The following is a 17,250-nucleotide window of genomic DNA, read 5'->3' on the forward strand; positions in this document are numbered from 1 at the left end:
TAGGCATTTTCCTGCATGTGATCTGCTGCATGAGGACCCCAAAGCCACTGTTCCTGAAATTATGTTAGCCTTTCCCATATTGTTATCATTGGTTCCAGGATGGCTGCCCCAGGTCCAGGTTTTATAATGATGTTTAAGACAGGCAAAGGGGGAGGGTAGTGGGGGTGGAAAACAGGAAAAGGAGACAAAAGGAATAGTGTTAAAAATGTAGTGCTAATCATACTTGTTTTCTTCATCAAATAATAGGCAGCTTGATCCCAGAAGATTCCATCAGAATTTTGTTACATCTCAGTTGGCAAGAAGTATGTCATATGGCTGCTTTATTTCAGACTAAAGATGGAAACATATCTCCGCTGTGCTCAGAAATCATTACTTTTATGCTTTGTGCTTTATCTCTGCCTGAAATGATCCCCTCATCTCCTGTCCATCCAGGATTTCAAGTCCCATGTCTACTTACTGGACATCTTTTGAATGCCTCCTGACACATAAAAAATAGATGTTTTTAAGACATGACCATTTCTTTTCTTTATAAAAACCCTTCTTTCTTTTTTCTTTTTTTTTAATATGTCAGTAGTGAAAAGATCCACCCTTTTTACTTGCAAAGTGTGAACAGAAAGCTACTATATTTCTCTAGGACATTTACAAAGAGTTTTCTTCACCTTAAGAAGAAACTGAATAAAGTAAATGTCCACCCTTCTTTCTTTTTGATGCTTACTATATGTTAATGAGGTTATTCTTTTTCACCTCTGCTCTGATCTCCAGACTTGCAGTCATCTTTGGTTTCTCGTTCTCACAACAGACACCAATCTCTATGAGCCACACTTTATGGCATTTCTCACATCCACCTCTTATGATCCCTTTCTCCTCTGTCTCACTCATGTCACACTGCAGTTTTTTTCCGGTTGGTCCCCTTGTTCAGCCTCGGTCTATCCTACCTATTGCTGTTAAATTAATTTTCAAAATTACCACATTTTCTAAACCTTCAATGGCTCTTTTCTTTAGGAAAGGAGCCAAAGCCTATCACTAAGCGTCCCTCCACATTGTCATCTTTCTGCCTGTTCAATCATGTCTCCCAGCTCTCAATCAACTGACTCACTCCTGGTTCCACCGAGAGTAGTGCAAACACCTCTGCCTGTGGCCCTGAGCTGATATTTTCTCCCTGACTAAAATGCTCCTTTCATTTCTCTTTCTGGCCTATTCTCTATGCTTGGGCCATATTATCTATGCCCAGGGATTTAACTAACACCCCTTAGTCAAGCAGATTAATGCCATTGAAACAGGACTTTGGGGGGTAAAATAGGACAGGTTTAGGAAATTTTAGAAATTTTGGAAATTAAGGGGACCATGGAGGAAGCACTGGGCTGCAGAGCAGCAGAAGGTATATTTCCATAGAATAGGGGAAGCTGAAAAGCTGCAACAGGTACATTTCCATAGAATGAGAGAGCTGGGAACAGCAAAAGGTCTATACTTACAAAAAAGAGAAGGAAGCCCTTTATCCAGAAGGAGAGGAAGAAATCCTAAAGGGAATAGTAAAACAATAAGGAAGGAGGGGGGCGGGGGAGAACCTCACATGTCCCAGGAGTTATTATAGTAACCACTCTAAGGGAATAGTGACCAATCAGAGGGGATATCAAGGCATCAGGATCTGCAGCCTTTATAAGCCATAGGGAAAAGGAACTCAGTGGGACCCTTTCCCCCTCCCTACATGGGAGTCCATTCCGTGGGACGCTTTCCCTCTCCCTATATGGGAGTCTATACTTATTCTTCAATAAGTCTCCACCTTTGCTATACCTCTTTCTGTCCGTGGATTCATTCTTCAATTCTGGCGGACAAAGAATCCGGGTTCCAGTCCAAAAATTCCATTCCACCATATTAGCTATCTTCCTCATTATCTCAAAGACTTCTATGTTTACATACTTTGGCCAAGCAGAATAACGGAGATGGTTGAACAAGCAGACTATAGACTGAGCTTCCAAAAAATAATGTCAGGACCCAGCTTGCCTTGATCAGGGAGCTGCCAGAACAGCTTCCGACTCTAACTCCAGACCCTGTTGGTCCTCACTGTGAGCCACACTGGTAGAATAGATCCTCTATATCCTGCCTTTTTTGACAAAATGCAGTTCTTCAGCATGGTGTCTCATGAGTGTATTTGATTAGCAGAACTTAAATCACACTTCTGGATCTTGTAATGTTTTGGGGAGAATTCAATGCTAGGAAAGGAGGACTTACACTGCAGGGAATTATCAAAATGGAAATCAATCCGCAAGCTATATATTTAGCTCAAAACTTAATCCCTAGCTGCAGATTTGTATTAAAAACTCCTGTTGAAAATCTTAGTGTTATGCCCAGATTTCAAGATTCCCAAGAAACCACATCAGGGAGCCATCCAATCCGATGCAAAAGCATAAGAATCTGTATTTCAAGCTAACTTGAGCTCTCCATCCACCAGACTCACCGACACATCGGCTAGCCAAGTGGCCAAGAGAGCCCGAACCCCTCCCAGAGACCGGTTATATAGGGGGGGGGGTTGGAGTAAGGGAGGAGAAAGGACTGTGCTTTGCCGATTGGCCAGGCACAAGTCGATGTCCCGTTCCTGGGTGTGGCTAGCAGAGTCTTAGACTTCCGTAAAGAAGCTCCTAGCCCAACACGTGGCCAAGGTAAGATGGAGGACGTAGCCCTTACCCTGGGGGAAGGTGGAGGGCGTAGCCTTCGCCCTTTCATTCCCCCCTTTGTCTTGGAACTTCCGGCTCAATCATGAGACGGACTGCACTTTTATTCCACTGTTGCTAGAGGCCCGTACTGGGCATATCTTAACAAATGGTCTGGTGGAAGGGGAAGAAATCATTTTAGCTTTAACAACTTTTATTGAAATAGGATTTTTCTTCTTAAAATTCCTCCATGGCTATCAAAAAGCCAAATCAAGATTAATTTATCTACTGTCCTGATGTTTGCATAAACACAACAAGAATGGTGACTGACTACCTTTGCTGGAATCTCATGGTTGAATCTTAATGTGCCCCGTAGGGCCAGGAAGCCACGCCATCCAGCTGCCATCAGGCCCGCCTGCAGTATCTGCTGAGTTAGGTGAATCCCTCACCTGCAGCAACTCCACCTGAGCCCATGCTCCAGGCTTTAAGCCCATCTCAGTAGCCCCCCCTACTTGTTGCGGCCCAGAGTGTGTGGGAGTTCCGCAGGAATGCAGAGGCATCCCTACTGCTCTCCTTCTACTCTTACCAACCGCCAGTGATGGTAGGGCATGGGCCTGACGCTCCAGCGCCAGCCATCTTCAGGGCTTCCAAGCAGGATACCAGGCTTTCTTCGTGGCATTTTTACTGGCTTCAAGTCTTTAGAGCTCAGACAGGGCTCTTTAAAACATGATACTCCAGTCAAAGTTTTCCGTTAATAAAACCACTATTAGGAACCGGTCTTATTGAATCTATGCAAAGAAATGTATTGCCATGTTAGCATTGCCAAATTTCGGAGGAATTACATAAGAAGAAAGACATACTGATCTACTCTAAGATTTTCTGACTTTCCTTGCCAATTTCTTTTAATTGTTGGCATTAAATTTTCTTTCTATGCATAACCATGCCTCAGACCTTCTACTCTAAACAGGCTTTTTTCAGACTACCCCTGACATGGGCATGGTCACAAAGGCCTGCAAGCAGTACACAGGCTGCCAACTGTTAGCTGTCTCTCAACAGAGACAAAAACCTGATGGGCACTGTTCCCTGCCCAAGTGGGCACCTGCCCTCTTGGCAGCTAGGCACCCTTTACTTTTTGGGGTTCACCCCACATAGTACCCTTCCAGGACAGCCAACATACATTCAAACCTGCAAGAGAATTAAAGGTCAATATAACACATAAACATAATATAGGCATCATGGCCGCTTTAGGCAGCCACATCTTCTGCTACTAAACATGTGATCCTATAAATTGTCCTTGTCTCTTTGGAGCCATGTCCATGAAGATGCAGGCATTATCTAAGTCTATTCAATGTTACCAGCATCAGGCAGGTCGAGCACGCCCTAGCTTGCTGCTGACCAGACGTGGATGTGATGGACCCAGGTCGCGACGCCGTCTATCTTGAGAGCGGTGGGGGTCGTCAGCACCACGGAGTCGGGTGTAGGGACCTTTCCATCGAGGCTCCAGGTGGTGCCTTTTGATGTAGACCCAATCTCCTGGTCTGTGCTGATGAGGAGTTGGGGTTGGGCCAGTCTCCTGGGTGGCGCCGAGGCGCAGCCAAATGTCCTTGTGTGCCCTCTGGAGCCCTCTCAAGAAAAGAGACAATTCTTGCAGCAAGAAAGTCAGGAATGATAGGGGGTGGGGCCTGACCAGCTTCATTCTCGCCTATCTTTACAGATTTCAAGGCCCATTGTCTTCCTTCACAGGCAGGGGGAAGGGCCCATTAAGTCTTTGCCTTGAGGAACTGTGAGCCCCATCCTTAAAAGTCCCAATCAGACTAGAATTCCAAAATCCCAACCCAGCACAGAATATTACATAGAAAATCAAAGTTCCCAGTAAACAACAGAGATGCTTATAAACATCAAATAAACATTTATACTTACACCTTTTCAGTGAACAAGTATTTTTACAGCCTTGGGCTCTTGAGCAGATAACAGGGACACCGTCCAAGTCCCCTGATGGGGGCCTGACAGGAACAGATGTGGGGGTCTTCCCTTTCCCACATCCCAGGACAGGATTCTTGACCTATGTCTTATTCAGATAGAAACGGTTTTTATCACAAACAAACAAACAAATCCAAAACCAAGAAAATCAAGGCCAGAAGTACCCTCTGATGTTTTAGGGGTACCAAGGAAGGAGAAGTTAGGCAGTGTCCAGCCCTTCTCACAATCCACCACCAGTGACCAGTTCCAGCTTACTGGCCTATTATTCATTTAACATTTCTTTCCTCCCATCACACCAAAGCCATGCTTTCCAGTTAAAACTTTTAGCCTTAATTTTTAGGTGACATGTAAATAATTAACATTCCTCAGATTAACAATACATTCAAATTTAACAACAAAGATACATATTTAAGCAATAAGGACAGATCAATTTACAGAAACCAGTTTCTACCTGAAATAATCGTACTTTAGAAATTAGATTACTGCTATCAGTCCCTCTTAAAGACTTTGACATAACCTTTGATTGTCCTTAGTTTAAGGAAAGCAGGGTTTTCTAGATTTAAGAGATTAGTTTAAAAATAAATCCTCGAAGCAAGCACGCTTGCAGCCCCATAAAACTCCGCCTTAAAGCTCCACCCCTGAGTAAATCAGAGGGCGGGGCCTTTGCTGTTTCTAGATGGCGGCTCCCAGGGGAGCAGCAAACCATGCGGCCACGGCTGCCAAGGCTTGGAGCCCAAAATGGTGGCTGTACCAATAAGCAAAGGCATTTAGTTACCACAATAACACAATTTTTCCCAATTCAATCCGAACATTTCTTTGTCAGGTTCATCTCTGCCATTTTTAAGGCCAAAACAGTCTCGGGTTTTTATTCTGTACACAGCAAAAGGTTAGGTTCAGCTCAAAACTATGCGCACTCGTTTTTAAACTGGCCTTTTCCCTCTACACGTGCACAGAAATCCCGGATGCGTTTTAAAACTTTTACATTTCTAGCTGGGGCAATCTCCATGGGAAGAGGCCAGCTCGCATCCAGAGCCGCCACCGCCCCCGGCCTCCCGGGTGTCCGGCCCTCAGGCTCCGCGGGGGACCTTCCCCCGACCCGACGCCGACGGGGGCCTCGCTGCTCCCGCCTCCCGTGAGCGACGCGCCGGCCCCGCCCCCCGCACTCCACCTGGCTCCACTCACTCGCCACAAGCCCGGGGCCAACGCCGGTCAACGCAGGCCGCCGCCGCCGCCGCCAGGCTCCGCGAACGAGCTTGTCCGCGCCCGGCCCGAGCCCCCAGGGCCGCCCCCCGAAGGCGCGCCGCCGCCCATGGCGCCGAGCGCAGGCCCAAGCTGCGGGGCTCGGGCTGCCTGGGCTGCCGCCGCCTCTCCCGGCCTCCAGCCTCTTCCAGGCTGCGCCGCTCGGGCTCCAGCTCCGGCCCAGCGCCCGCCGCCGACCGGGCCATACGCCGAGCCCCCAGGGCTGCCACCGCAGCCAAGCCTCCTGGGCCCGCGGCGCGGCCGGGCTCCGGGGCAGCCACGCGCCGGCTTCAGCCTCCGCATCCAGGCGCATCTTTCCTCTCCTGCAGCCCGAGTCACAGTGATACCTGCTCACCTTCCCTGCCTGGGAGGCGCGCAGGCGGGCGGGGACCGCTCCCCTGCCTTTACACTCACATACTTTCACCAGACATTCATTCAGAGTTTAAACAATCCATCCAATTCCTAACAACTTCCCAACTCCTGAGGGAGCTCTAAAGCCTCCCCCAACCTCCTTGAAATGATCAATCACAATACCCAAAGGAGCAGTCTGAGTCCGTCCCATAACATCCGTCCAGTAAGTCCACAGAAAACAGAGAAACAGGCACAGACAAACAGGGCCCAAAACAGCCTTCCACTTCCATGGAAGAGACAGACGGTGGCTTACGCCAAACCGGCGGGAGCTACCCACCTCGTCCCAGATTGGGGTTTCTACAGACCTCCCGACTTTTCGGAAGCAAAATTACACCCCTACAGATACAGATGGAGGATCGAGGCGTCCCCCGACTCCTCCCGCCCTTTGACCCCCATGTGCGTCCACGGTCAATGTGGGCGAATACAGATTTCAGAAGTGAGCTCACACAGAACAGATAAAGCACACAGAACAGAATATCAACACACAGACACTTACCGCGGCCACGCAGATTCTACGAATTGGGGGAGTCCCTACATGGTCTTGGGAACCCCGGGCGAGCCCCCAAATGTTATGCCCAGATTTCAAGATTCCCAAGAAACCACATCAGGGAGCCATCCAATCCGATGCAAAAGCATAAGAATCTGTATTTCAAGCTAACTTGAGCTCTCCATCCACCAGACTCACCAACACATCGGCTAGCCAAGTGGCCAAGAGAGCCCGAACCCCTCCCAGAGACCGGTTATATAGGGGGGGGTTGGAGTAAGGGAGGAGAAAGGACTGTGCTTTGCCGATTGGCCAGGCACAAGTCGATGTCCCGTTTCTGGGTGTGGCTAGCAGAGTCTTAGACTTCCGTGAAGAAGCTCCTTGCCCAACACATGGCCAAGGTAAGATGGAGGACGTAGCCCTTACCCTGGGGGAAGGTGGAGGGCGTAGCCTTCGCCCTTTCATTAGAAGTGTTTCAAACTTGTCAAGTCCAATGTGAAATTTTTTTTAAATATACTTTATTATTTTTTATAGAGAGGAAGGGAGAGGGATAGAGAGTTTGAAACATCAATGAGAGAGAAACATCGATCAGCTGCCTCCTGCACACCTCTTATTGGAGATGTGCCCGCAACCAAGGCACATGCCCTTGACCAGAATCGAACCTGGGACCCTTCAGTCCGTAGGCCAACACTCCATCCACTGAGCCAAACCAGTCAGGGCCCAATGTCAAATTTAACCACCTTCACCACAAATACCTGATGTTGCTCTTAGCTCCCAGGTTAGTGAAGGAGCCTATGGTCTAGACTCAGTTGTCAGGACAAAATGGGGTCCACATTCCCTCAGTCCTGGTGCCAAATCACCTACACTTCCTAAGAATGCCTCATTCTGATGAATTCTTTCCCTTTGGACATTGTGGTAAATGGGCCCCATTGAGTTTTATCAAGCACTCAAAGAAGAACTAACACCTATCCTTCTCAAACTATTTTTGAAAATCCAAGAGTAAGGAACACTCCCACACTCTTTTTATGAGGCCAGCATTATTCCAATTCCAAAACCAGATAAAGACACTACAAAGAAAGAGAATTACAGGCCAATATCCCTGATGATCACAGATGCTAAAATCCTCAACAAAATATTAGCAAATCACATCCATCAATATAATAAAAAAAATCATACACCATGACCAGTGGGATTTATTCCAGGGATGCAAGGCTAGTATAATATTTACAAATCAATAAACATGATACATCACGTAAACAAATTGAAAGACAAAAATCACATGATCATAAAAATAGACACAGAAAAATCATTTGACAAAATCTAACACCCATTTTAGATAAAACACTCATTAAGGTGGGAATAGGGGGAGCATATCTCAACATAATAAAGGCCATCTTAGACAAACCTACAGCCAACATCATACTCAATGGACAAAAACTAAAAGCATTTCCCCTAAGAACAGGAACAAGACAGGGATGTCCACTTTCATCACTCTTATTCACCATAGTACTAGAAGTTCTAGCCACAGTGATCAGACAAGAAGAAGAAGTAAAAGGCATCCAAATTTAAAGGAAGAAATAAAACTGTCATTATTTGCAGAAGACATGATATTGTACATAGAAAACCCTAAAGACTCCACCAAAAAACTACTAGATTTAATAAATGAATTCGGCAATGTAGCAGGATACAAAATCAACACCCAAAAATCAATGGCTTTTTTATACACCAATAATAAATTCTCAGAAAAATAAACTAAACAAACAATCCCAATTACCATTGCAACAAAAAATTAAGATACTTATAAATAAACTTAACCAAGGAGGCAAAACAGAAAACCATAGGACGTTGAAAAAAAGAGATAGAAGATATAAATAAGTGGAAGAATATACCGTGTTCATGGATTGGTAGAATCAGCATCATTAAAATGTCCATATTACCCCAGGCAATCTAAAGATTTAATGTAATCCTTATTAAAATACCAATGGCATATTTCACAGAGCTAGTACAAATAGTCCAAAATTTATAAGGAATTAAAAAAAAAAACCAATAGCTGCAGCAATTTTGAGAAAGAAAAACAAAGTTGGAGGAATCACAATATCAGATTTCAAGTATACTACAAAGCCGCCATGATCAAAACAACCTGGTACTGGCACAGGAACAGGCATATGGATCAATGGAACAGAATAGAGAACTTAAAAATCTACCTAAGCCATTACACTCAATTAATATTTAACAAAGGAGGCAAGAGCATGCAATAGAGTCAAGAGAGTCTCTTCAATAAATGGTGTTGGAAAAACTGGACAGATGCATGCAAAAAAAAATGAAACTAGACCACCAACTTACACCATACACAAGAATAAACTAAAAATGGATCAAAAAAAAACTAACATGTAAGTAGTGAAACCATAAAAATCCTAAAAGAAATCATGGGCAGCAAAATCTCAGACATCTCTCCTGGCCATATATTTACAGATACATCTCCTAAGGCTAAGGAAATTAAGGAGAAAATAAACAAATGAGACTACATTAAATAAAAAGCTTTTGCACAGAAGCACACACACACACACACACACACACACACACAAAACAACCATCAACAAAACAGAAAAGAAGCCCACTGTCTGAGAGAATATATTTGGCAATGGTACATGTGATAAAAGGCTAATATCCAAAATATATAAGGAACTCATACAACTTAACAAAAGAAAGACAAACCATCCAATTAAAAAATGAGAGAGATCCAAGATGGCTGCTGAGGGGACAGCAAGCTGCAAGGTAGTGTGTGAGTGAAATAATGAAAGGAGAGTGCATGGATGTGCAGGGTGTCTGATTTGTGAGTGGGGGACAGCTAATTCCAAGGAATTGTTGGGGACTGCCGGACTGGCTCCCCTGGTCGGGCAGCCTCTATTGAAATCTCTCCTGGAGCAGCCGGCTCTGCCATAGAGACCATGCCATCTTGAAGGGAGAGTGGTGGTGATCTGAAGCCCAGCCTTTCCTTCAACCAGGGACTTCGGATACCTCCCAGGATCCTACAACCACAACCCCCAGGATGAGCTTCCTCAGCTGCGAACCCAGGAACACCAAGATTCCAGCCTCTCTCACCGTGGGCACCTAGATAGTCTGTCCAGAAGGAGACAAAGCAGCGTGAATACGTGGATGAGCCCTGTGCCTTCTCACAGAGCAGAGAGAAGGAACAGCTGAATCCATTAATATCCACCCGGAATTAGCGAATTAAACATAGGTCAGATATTACCTAGGGAGAGGTGAGATCTGGGATCCAGGCTGGAGGGAGAAATGCACGCAAAACGCACGTGAAATGCGCTCAGCGGGAACTAAAATCTCAGAGGAAGACTGCCCCACAAAATCTGCTGCTGCTGGGGTCAGTGTAGTCCTCAAATGTGGAAGGGGGTCCACAGGGTTGCTGGCAGAAAGGGAATATAGCAATTAACCCACAGCAGAGCTGGGCCCAGAAAGGCAGCCTGAAGTTTTACCAGTATACCGGCTACAGAGTGCCAGCGGAAAAAGACGAGAATCTGCTCGTGTCCTGTGGTGTTTTTTTTTTCTTCTTCTCCTTTTTCTTTTTAAATCCTTGCTTTTGATTGCTAAGTCCAGCACATAGGATCTTCCAATTAAAAAACACTCACTGAGACTGTAGGGGAAAGCTGTTTTTGTGGAACCTGGGGTTCAGAGTGGAAAGAGTATCCCCCCAACCCGGTATTGAGTGCTGCAGAGAAAGCAATCTAAACACTGGGTAGGGGAGGGGCCTTTTAGCACCGGATATTAATACAGAAACACTGCTACCCAGGGGTTGTATCAGAAATTGACTCTTGTGTAAATACAACTAAAGGCAGGCTGAGAAACAAAGCTTCCGACTGCTTGAAAACAGAGTTGTGGCTTATGACACAGAGGAGCGGTGGAGCACAGGGAACTTCAATACTGTGCTGTCTACCTGACAGAAAACAGACCTGCCAAGCAGAACAACAGAGGAAGGGAATGACTTTCACTACTTCACATTTTTATTTTTTATCTTTTACTTGAGGAAATAAACTTTTCTTTCTCACTTGATTTTACCTTTTTTATTATTTTCTTATTTTTAATTATTATTATTACTACTATTATTTTACCTTTTTAAGTTTTATTTTTTTTATTTTACTCTGGGATTAGGGTTCTACATTCCACTTTTATTTTTCCTTTAGCATTATTTTACTCTATCTCAATTTTTCCTTTATGTCAATGCTCTCTTCCTCACTTTCCCCTTTTGTTCTGTTTCTCTTACCCTGTCTTGCTTTAATTTTTCTCTATCCTTTCTCTTATTTCCTGTTAAAAATTGATCTTACTCATATATCTAATTTCTGCTCCCCTGCTCCAAGTCCATACACACTTTTCTCTTCTATTTCTTCACTATCCAAATTTTCTTTTTCTTCCTTTTCTTGCCTTTTTCTTTCTATCTGTCTTCTTCATTGATTGTTGATTAGTTTGATTTTTATAGCTTGTTTGTTTTTGTTCTTTTTGTTTTGTTTTCCTTTTTTAAAAAATTTCTTTATTGGTTAAGGTATTACAAATGTGTCCTCATCCCCCCATTAACCCAAAACCTCCCCCCCCCCAATCATGTTCTCATCCCCCTGTTGTCCATGTCCATTGGTTTGGCTTATATACATGCATACAAGTCCTTTGGTTGATCTCTTCCCCTTACACCCACCCTCCCCTACTTTCCCTCTGGGGATTGATAGTCTGATCGCTGTTTCTCTGTCTTTGGATCTGTCCCTGTTCATCAGTCTATGTAGTTCTCTATATTCCACAAATGAGTGAGATCATGTGGTATTTATCTTTCTCTGACTGGCTAATTTCACTTATCATAATGCTCTCCAGTTCCATCCATGCTGTTGCAAATGGCAAGAGTTCCTTCTTTTTTACAGCAGCATAGTATTCCATTGTGTAGATGTACCACAGTTTTTTAATCCACTCATCTGCTGATGGGCACTTCGGCTGTTTCCAAATCTTAGCTATGGTGAATTGTGCTGCTATGAACATAGGGGTGCATATATATTGTAAATGTTTCCCTCCACGTCCCCCGTGGTTCAGGGTTCAGTATCCGGAAAAAGAGCCACACACAAATGAAAAATAAAAGACACGAGATAATTTGGGAATATTGGGGGCCAGGTGAGTAAGTCCAACTCAGGAGAAAGGACTTCCTGCAGTGCTCAGGCCTTACCAACCTTTTATAGTCAGAGGTAAACAGGGCAGTTGTCACCATAGTTACACAGTTCTTGTGAGTTTCACTTGTTTTGACCATAGTTCCACTTCCTGCACTTCCCTCAGCCGATTAGCTTCCCAGATAAGATCTGGGGAGTGTTATAAGGTCAAGCCTAATTATTCTAAGAGGACTGTGCCCTCTAAGCTGGGACTTGTTTGTGACTTTGCCAACAGGTGAGTCCAAGGTTTAACCCTTTATCAGTTTCCCACACATATATACTTTCTGATGGGTGTTTCTGGTTTCTTCAGATATATTCCTGAAAGTGGTATCACTGGGTCAAATGGGAGTTCCATTTTTAGTTTTTTGAGGAAACTCCATACTGTTTTCCACAGTGGCTGCACGAGTCTGCATTCCCACAAGCAGTGCAGAAGGGTTCCTTTTTCTCCACATCCTCTCCAACACTTGTTGTTTGTTGATTTGTTGATGATAGCCATTCTGGAAGGTGTGAGATGATACCGCATTGTTGTTTTGATTTGCATCTCTTGTATAATTAGTGACTTTGAGCATGTTTTCATATGTCTTTTGGCCTTCTGTATGTCCTCTTTCAAAAATTGTCTATCTAGGTCCATTGCCCATATTTTGATTGGATTGTTTATCTTCCTATTGTTAGTTGCATGAGTTCCCTGTAAATGTTGGAGATTAAACCATTATCGGTGATATTGTTGGCAAATATGATCTCCCATGCAGTGGGCCTTCTTGTTGTTTTGTTGATGGTTACCTTTGCTGTGCAAAAGCTTTATATTTTGATGTAGTCCCATTTGTTTTTCTCTTTAGTTTCCATTGGCCTAGGAGCATTATCAGAGAAGAGATTCCTTCAGCATACGTTTGCGATTTCACTGCCTGTGGATTCCTCTAGTATTCCTCTAGAATGTTATGGATTCCTGTCTTATGTTTAAGTCTTTTATTCATTTTGAGTTTATTTTTGTGTATGGTGTGAGTTGGTAGTCTAGTTTCATGTTTTTGCATGTATCTGTCCAATATTACCAACACCATTTATTGAACAGATTGTCTTGACTCCATTGTATGCTCTTGCCTCCTTTGTTGAATATTAATTAGGCATAGTGGTTTGGGTGGATTTCTGGGTTCTCTATTCTATTCCATTGATCTATAAGTCTGTTCTTGTGCCAGTACCAGGCAGTTTTGAGAAGAGTGGCTTTGTAATACAGCTTGATATCTGGTATTGAGATTCCACCTACTTTGTTCTTCTTTCTCAGGATTGCTGCAGCTATTCGAGGTCTTTTTTTATTCCAGATGTATTTTTGGAACGTTCGTTCTAGATCTGTGAAATATGCCATTGGTAATTTAATGGGGATTGCATTGAATCTATAGATTGCTGTGGTTAATACAAACATTTTGATGATGTTGATTCTACCAATCCATGAACACAGTATATTCTTCCATCTGTTTATGTCTTCCTCTATCTCTTTTTTCAGTGTCCTATAGTTTTTCGCATATAAGTATTTTACCTCCTTCGTTAAGTTTATTCTTAGGTATCTTAATTTTTTTGGTGTGATGGTAAATGGGAATGCTTTTTTAGTTTCACATTCTGTAAGTTCACTATTGGTGTAAAGAAATGCCATGGATTTCTTGGCATTAATTTTGTATCCTGCTACATTGCCGAATTCATTTATTAAGTCTAAAATTTTTTTGATGGAGTCTTAAAGGTTTTTTATGTATAATATCATGTCATCTGCAAATAAGGAGAGTTTTACTTCTTTTCCAATTTTGATGCCTTTTATTCTTCTTCTTGTCTTATCGCAACAGCTAGTACTTCCAGTACTATGTTACAGGAGTGGTGAGAGGGGGCATCCCTGTCTTGTTCCTGTTTTTAGGGGAAATGGTTTTAGTTTATTCCCATTGATTATGAGGTTGGCTGTGGGTTTGTCATATATGGCTTTTATTATGTTGAGGTATGATCCTTCTATTCCTACCTTGCTGAGAGTTTTTATGAAGAAAGGGTGTTGAATTTTGTCAAATGCTTTTTATGCATCAATTAATATGACTATGTGGTTTTTATCTCTCAATTTGTTTATGTGATGTATCACATTTATTGATTTGCGTATATTGTACCATCTTTGCATCCCTGGAATAAATCCTACTTGGTCATGGTGTATGATCTTTCTGATATGCTGCTGGATCCGATTTGCTAGGATTTTGTTGAGGATTTTGGCATCTATGTTCATTAGGAATATTGGTCTGTAATTCTCTTTCATTGTAATGTCTTTGTCTGGTTTTGGTATTAGGATGATGCGGGCTTCATAGAATGAGCTTGGAAGTGTTCTTGCCTCTTGAATTTTTTGTAGTTGTCTGAGGAGGATAGGCTTTAGTTCTTCCTTGAATGTTTGGTAAAACTCCCCTGTGAAGCCATCTGACCCCAGGCTTTTGTTTGCTGGGAGCTTTTTGATTACTGCTTCAATTTCTTCCATAGTTATTGGTCTATTGAGATTTTTAGATTCTTCCTGATTAGGTTTTGGAAGGTTGTATTTTTCTAGGAATATGTCCATTTCCTCCAGATTGTCTAGTGTGTTGGAGTAGAGTTGTTCATAGTATTTTTTAACAATCCTTTGTATTTCTGTGGGGTCTGTTGTTATTTCTCCTCCTTCTGAATTTGTTTATTCGGGTCCTCTCTCTTTGTTTCTTGGTGAGCCTGGCTAGAGGTTCATCAATCTTGTTTATCCTTTCAAAGAACCAGCTCTTGGTTTTCTTGATCTTTTGTATTTTTTTTTTGGTCTCTATGTCGTTTATCTCCGCTCTTATCTTTATTATTTCTTCCTTCTGCTTACACTGGGCTTTTGTTGTTGCTCTCTTTCTAATTCTTTGAGTTGTAGGGTTAGGTAATTTATTCTCATTGTTTCTTGTTTGTTGCTGTAGGCTTGTAGAGCTATGAACTTCCCTCTCAAGACTGCTTTTGCTGTATTCCATAAGTTTTGGATTGTGTTTTCATTGTCGTTTTTTACCATGATGTTTTTAATTTCTTCTTTGATCTCTCTGATAACCCATTCACTGTTTAATAGCATGCTATTTAGTCTCCATGTGTTTGATTTTTTTGGATTGTTTTTATTGTAGTTGATTTCCAGTTTTATGCCATTATGATCTGAGAAGATGCTTGATATGATTTCAATTTTCTTGAATTTGAAGAGACTTTGCCTGTGACCCAATATATGGTCTGTCTTTGAATATGACCCATGTGCACTTGAGAAGAATGTATATTCTGTGGCTTTGGGGTGAAATGTTGTGAAGATGTCAATTAATTCCATCTTATCTAGTGTGTCATTTAGGATTGATGTTTCTTTGCTGGTTTTTTGTTTAGAGGATTTGTCCAATGGTGATAATGGAGTGTTAAAGTCCCCTACTATGATTGTATTGCTGTCAATCTCTTCCTTGATCCCCTCCAGAAGTTTTCTTATGTATTTGGGTGCTCTTATATTGGGTGTGTATATGTTTACCAGAGTTATTTCTTCTTGTTGGATTGCTCCCTTTAGTAATATCAAGTGGCCTTCCTTATCTCTTTTTATGTCCTTCACTTTGAGATCTAATTTGTCAGATGTAAGTATTGCTACCCTGGCTTTTTCTCCACTTCCATTCGCCTGAAAAACCTTTTTCCATCCCTTCACCATCAGTCTGTGTGCGTCTTTTTTTCTGAGGTGGGTTTCCTGTGGACAGCAGATATATGGGTCATGTTTTCTTATCCACTCAGTTACCCTATGTCTTTTGATTGGGGCATTTAATCCTTTACATTTAAAGTTATTATTGATAGATACTTGTTTGTCGCCATTTTTATTCTTTACCCCTGTGTTCCTTCTTCGTTTCCTATTTTTTCTTTTTACAGCAGACCCTTTAGCATTTCTTGCATTGCTGGTTTGGTGGTAATAAATTCTTGTAGTCCTTTTTTGTCCATGAAGCTCCTGATTTGACCCTCAATTTTGATTGATAGCCTTGCTGGGTACAGTATTCTTGGATTCAGACCCTTCCTTTGCATGACTTTGTATATTTCATTCCATTCCTTCTTGCCTTATGGGTTTCTGTTGAGAAATCAGTTGCTAGCCTAATGGGGGATCCTTTGTAGGTAACTTTCTGTCTCTCTCTCTGGTTGCTTTTAAGATTCTTGCTTTGTCATTGGTGTCTGCCAATTTAATTATAATGTGCCTTGGCGTCGGTCTTTTGGAGTTCATTTTGTTTGGGACTCTGTTAGCTTCTTGGATTTGTGTGAGCTTTTTCTTCCCTATATCAGGGAAGTTTTCTGTCATTATTTTTTCAAACAGGTTTTCTATTCCTTGCTCAGTTTCCTCTCCCTCTGGCACCCCTATTATTCGGATGTTGTTTTGTTTCGTGTTGTCCCAGAGTTCTCTTAGGCTCTGCTCCTGCTTTTTAATTTTTTTTTTCTAGAAGCTACTCTGCTTGGGTATTTTTTCCGACCTTGTCTTCTAGCTCACTGATGCGGCCCTCTGCTTCTTCTAGTCTACTGTTGATGCTTTCTATTGAGTTCTTTATAGCAGTGATGTCATTTTTCATTTCTTCTTGGTTTTTCTTCATTTCCTCTTGGTTCTTACACATATTGTTGAATTTGTCTTCCATTCTTTTCATCCACCTTATGACCATTTCTCTGAATTCTTTCTCTGATAGGTTACTTGCCTCCATTGCCTCCCTTTTGTTTACTTCCTTTTCTGGTGATGCCTGTTTTCCTTTCATGTGCGGGCTAGTTCTTTGTCTCCCCATGATCTCTCTTTTCCAGGTGTTTGGTTATATAGTTCTCTCTCTGCTGTGTTGATTTAAAGGCACAAAATACAACACAACCACGCACAAAGCACAAGGCACTGAACACAAATTTATTCACGATACTAATAACCCCAAATATTGGTGACCACCAGATCAAAGAGAATTAGGGGATAAGGAAGAAAGAGGAGAAAAAGAAAAAAGAGAAGAAAAAAAAAAGGAGTGCGAAAATGAAATTGGGAAAAGGAAAAAAAAGTAAGAAAAGAAAAGAAAGATAATGAAATAGAAGAGGGGAAAAAACTATGTATATGTGGAGAAAACTCCAATAGAACAGTCACTAACCCAACAAATTCCAGCAACAGAATGCAAACTACAAACAACAATTGATATCAAGTGAGGTGAGGGAAAACAGGAGCAAAAATAAATAAATAGATAAATAAATAAATAAATAAATAACTGGAAAAGAAAAACAAAAACAAACATAAAAATAGAAAGAAGAAGCAAAACAATCTCACAAACAA

The 17,250-nt window shown here is 42.3% G+C and overlaps 1 non-coding gene across 1 annotated transcript; it reads right to left on the reverse strand.

The window, feature by feature from the left end:
• Positions 1 to 562: 562 nt before the first annotated feature.
• On the reverse strand, positions 563 to 691 carry LOC139001399 (small Cajal body-specific RNA 24). The gene has a single exon (XR_011469991.1). It is a non-coding gene; the product is annotated as a small Cajal body-specific RNA 24 (non-coding RNA).
• Positions 692 to 17,250: the final 16,559 nt, after the last annotated feature.

Source organism: Myotis yumanensis, unplaced genomic scaffold, assembly GCF_028538775.1.
Source record: "Myotis yumanensis isolate MYYU_CA2020_CCGP unplaced genomic scaffold, mMyoYum1.0.hap1 SCAF_1, whole genome shotgun sequence".
NCBI classification, from domain to species: Eukaryota; Metazoa; Chordata; class Mammalia; order Chiroptera; family Vespertilionidae; genus Myotis; species Myotis yumanensis.